General features: G+C 40.0%; 1 pseudogene; it reads right to left on the reverse strand.

Moving 5' to 3' along the window:
- Positions 1-2,714: 2,714 nt before the first annotated feature.
- On the reverse strand, positions 2,715-3,403 carry LOC144251586 (Golgi apparatus membrane protein TVP23 homolog B pseudogene; annotated as a pseudogene).
- Between the last annotated feature and the right edge of the window lie 1,421 nt (positions 3,404-4,824).

Raw genomic sequence — 4,824 nt, forward strand, 5'->3', positions numbered from 1 at the left:
TCAAGTCACTTATATTTTCCCATTGTTGACCTGCTTCTGAGCAACCTCTCACGATAAAGATTTGCTTTCCCACTAAATATTCAGCTCTTTTTCCCTTTACTTTTTTTCTTCCATCCTCACTATGTGCACTTGGCTTTTCTTGCACTACTTGGGCAAATTCCTTCTTCTTTTTCTCATAGACCCTAATTCCAGTTTGAAACCATGGCCACTTAACACCCTTTTTCTGACTCAATAACTGTACATGTGCAGCAGAGCTCTCTTGGAGAGTATCTGAAACACTGTTCTTAAGGGCACCTGTACTGCTATCTTTGATTTAAATTAAAATAAAATTTAGCCAGGTGCAGTGGGTCACACCTGTAATCTCAGTGGCTTGGGAGGCTGAGGCAGGGAGAGTCCAAGTTCAAAGCCAGACTCAGTGACTTATATATTTTTTATTTTGAGATAGGATCTCACTGAGATCCTATCTCAAAATAAAAAATATAAAAAGGGCTGGAAATGTGACTCAGTGGTTAAGTCCCCTGGGATTTAATCCCTGGTATAATTTTTTTAAAAAATAAATCAATTAGTCTTTATAGGAAGGAAAAATCCAGATATGTAAGAAGAAAATTTAGAAAGAGTGCAGTGCCTAAAAGGGTCTGGGTGCTTTGGGGAGCCAGGAGGGGACAGAGCATGGCAACTCTTGGCTTCTGAGCTTCTGAGGTGTTCTCTTTTACTTCAGGGAAAGACAGTAGAGGACAGAGGTCCCACTTGGCAGTGGTGTGAAGGACAGCAGGTCTGGCTGGAGGAGTGCTGGCTGCAGCAGATGAGCTGCCAGCCTTCTTTGTGCCTGTGTCTGATTCCGCTACAGCTGAGTCAGAGAGGCCACTGCCAGGTGGCAGCAGAACGAGCTATGTGGACCTGGCAAGGTCATGTTTCCGCTATGAGTTCTGCATCAGTAGGCTCACTTTGAACCTCTCAGAACTCTGGGATTATTGATCAGCAGCCCAGGTGTGTGGGAAGCTGGAGCTCACTGAAGGGGAAGTCTGAGAGCAATTCAGCCCCCACTTCCCACTCCTGTCACCTCCACTCTCTAAAGCAGAGTGGGGAGATGGCAACAAACGCACTTGACAAAACAGTTACTCTACATGTTGAACAGCTGTAACTTCCTGATTGGAGTTAGAAGCAATAAAGCAGGGGTGGGGGCAGAAAAGAAGGTTTTCACATCTACTGTTTTCTTTTTCTTCTTCTCCTTTTTTTTAGTGCTAGGGATTGAACCCGGAACCTTGCACAGTTCTACCACAAATCCTCATCCAGCTCTTTAAAAATTTTATTACATTTTGAGACGGGGTCTTGCTAAGTTGCTTAAGGTCTCACTGAGTTTCTGAGACTGAACTTGTAACCCTCCTGCCTCTGCTTTCTGAGTATCTGGGATTATAGGTGTGCACTACCACACCTGACTTATCTACTACTTACTAAGGGTACAATCTACATAATACCACTGTTCACCTATTTTAAGTGTAGTGTTGGTGAGTTTTAGTGAATTTATACCACCTCACCTCCCACTTTTGATCTATATGAAATAAAGTGGAGGAAAAGTCACCTGGGTGGACATAGATGAAATATGAGAGGGCTTGTGGTTCTGCCTGCAGCCCCATCACAATTTTTTTTTGCTCTGTAAACAATAGTTTTATACAAATATAAAGTTGTGCATCTTCCAAGCTATCACTCCAACAGACATTTATTCAACTAAAACAAAACATATTTAAAAATATTTTAACAATGTACAAATACATTCACAACATAATCGGCTGATTAAAAGATTCCAACAAAGTTTCCAGTACCGACAACAGAATTTACAAATGCCTACAATAATTTGTAGATTGGTTTAGTTTACAGTTAACTATATTTCCTTGTTTAAGAAATATTATTAATACAAATGTATGATTTACAATATCCCCCTTATAGCAAGAAAAAATAGATTCATAAAATAAAATGTCACTAGGCATTTATTACACCAAATATTTAAATGATTATTCTTACTATGACATAAGAATAATATTAATTTAGTACTAAAAGATTTTATTAGTCCAAAGACCACCAAAGAATTTCCAGGAAGTTCCAAAATAAAAATCTGACTATCCTTTCCATGAAATAAATAGAATAGCAGCAATCCCTGGGTATCCCTTAAACATAAACTATAAAGATTCCATTTATTATTTAGGCCTTAAGTATAAAAATAAAAGAAAATCTTAGAAACTAGTTAACACTACCAGCCTGAATTTGGTTTTCACTTGTGCATATCTAAGGTAAGCAATTTCAACATGAAGTATATATTTAAAATTAACATTTTTTCTAACTTTTTAACTCATACACAAGCCAAGTGCTTATTCTTAATCATGGAATCAACTTATTTCTGAAAATAACCTACAGAAATAGTATGTAAACACACATACCTTTGAGATAGACTAAGAATATCCTATATTCTATGGATCAAAATGCAAATATCTCTGTAATATGTGTAAACCTAACACATTAATTTGGGATATACTGATACATTACTATATGCATACATATGTACACCATAAAATAAATTCTGACAATGTTTCTAGTGATATCATCATACTTCCCAGCCTCAACTACTAGAAAAAGAAAATAAAAACTTTGTTTAAAAAAATAAAACAGTTTTAATAGTAACTTTGTAAGTGAAAACAAAACAAACAAAAAACAATGTTCCTCTATGCAACTGGACTGAGCTCTAAACAGTTCATAATCAAGAATCTCTTTGCCCTTCCCCAATATGACAGAGAACATAAGCTTTCTCTCTGTTCATTTCCAGTGTTTTGTTTTAAAAACTGCTTTCTAAGATACGAGATAGCCATGCTGGTTAAATTCTTCTGGCTGCCCGCTTTGCACCTGATGTAACCACACAGGTTGGCACTCTGTAGTACCACACCCATGATAACCACAGCCAACCACTTCACTCTGAAGGAGAAGAGAGTACTAAAGGCAAATATCACCCATAGCACTGGACAGGCAATTAGTCTTAACCAAGAGATTCTTGATTCAGCCTCTAAAACAGTGTTATTCTCCTGAGGAGATACCTTCCTGGACTCAAACACCCAATGATTCTTTCCATCATCATCAATATGATTCCACCACGGAAGGCCTACCATCAGTCTACCTGTGACATTCTTCATGCCCCAAAGTCACATGACAACAACAGGATAATTGTCACCATACAGGCAATAAAGATGCTGCTGAGCAATTCACAGAGAAGATAGACTATAATGGCACTGACTCGGAAGAACAAATGGAGAAATGATGCCACTGGATGTCGAGTTTTGGATTTTCTTGGTCTATTAGTTGTCTCTTCTGTGTCAAACAATGAAACATCTTTGTCATCATTGCTGTCCTGAGACAACATGGCAACTGTGTGCCAGCCCCGCTTCGTCTTGTCCCATTTGAATTGGGACTTTGTCTCCCCATACATGTGGCAGGAAGCTGTGCTAAGGGTTTGCTGATGTTGGTTGGAGGAGTAGCAGTTTGAGAACTTTTACTTTTTTGAAGGGAAGATGGGGAAGGTAAAAGAGGCCAATGGCAACAGAGATGGCCTGAGGGGTTTAGGTCTGGGGTAGGGGAAAAATGTGAAAGGGATGCAACCAAGCAAACTCTACAGCCTCTTTTACTCAGTCTCCTCTATCCAGCTGTAGCATCAGCACCTGGGAATTGATTAGAAGTGCAGTCTCAGGCCCCAGTCTCAGACCTACTAAATCAGGACCTATATTTTGACAAGACCAGGTCCTGTGTAAGTGCAGGGAAGTTTGGGAAGCACTGATGGTCTCCTGGCATTCCCAGAACAAAATGCCACAGGCCAAGGGCAGCCAGGAAAGTGGGCCTACAGTCTGGTCTCATCAGGATGGGAATGATCACTGAGAGGGGTGGAGAATAGCATTTCAAATGGTGAATTCAATTTTAAAAATCAGCTTTTTGGGGGGTACGGAGTACCAGGGATTGAACTCAGGGGCCCTTGACCCCTGAGCCATATCCTCAGCCCTATTTTGTATTTTATTTAGAGACAGGGTCTCACTGAGTTGATTAGCATCTTTCCGTTGCTGAGGCTGGCTTTGAACTCAAGATCCTCCTGCCTCAGCCTCCCAAACTGCTGGGATAACAGACATGTGCCACCATGCCCAGCCCCAAATTTAGCATTTTTGCAAGCCATGTTGGGATAAAGATAGATAACATCCTCAAAAACTAAATTATAACATCATTAAAGGACCATTCCTAGAAAATCCCATTGTCTTTTGTGTCTCTTGCCTGAGACTAGTTTTCTCAGCTCCATTTGTAGTAACTTTTTCTGGGGCTGGGAGCTAATTAGGAATGTGAGTTCAATAAGGATTTCTTAGATATATTTAACCATGTGGAGTCCTGGAGATGATCACACTCACAAGATATTAGATTGAAGATGTAGTACAGGAAATCAGTTTGAACTATAAGCAAAAGGAAAATCACTTCTTCCCTAATAAGCTTCCCTTTACATTTAAACTGTACGCAAAGTCCTGTTTACTAATATTGTCGCCTCTCTGACCTTTGCTTCCTGTCCTGGCAGGCTTTCAAGAACATGCTGCTCTAGCAGGACTGAGAGGAGTCCAGAAGCACCGTCTGCATTCCTGACTCCAAGTCTTGCAGTCATGATGGTTCATTTACCAGTAATGGCTTCCTCTTCCCACTACCCCTTTTCTTCCCAACAGATATTCAAGACAAGGTTTAAGTGGTGTTTTTCCACAAAGCCTGTTCTAATCACTCCATTCTGTAGTGGACCTGCCTTTTCTTATCTCTGTAGTC

This window comes from Urocitellus parryii, unplaced genomic scaffold, assembly GCF_045843805.1.
Source record: "Urocitellus parryii isolate mUroPar1 unplaced genomic scaffold, mUroPar1.hap1 Scaffold_114, whole genome shotgun sequence".
NCBI classification, from domain to species: domain Eukaryota; kingdom Metazoa; phylum Chordata; class Mammalia; order Rodentia; family Sciuridae; genus Urocitellus; species Urocitellus parryii.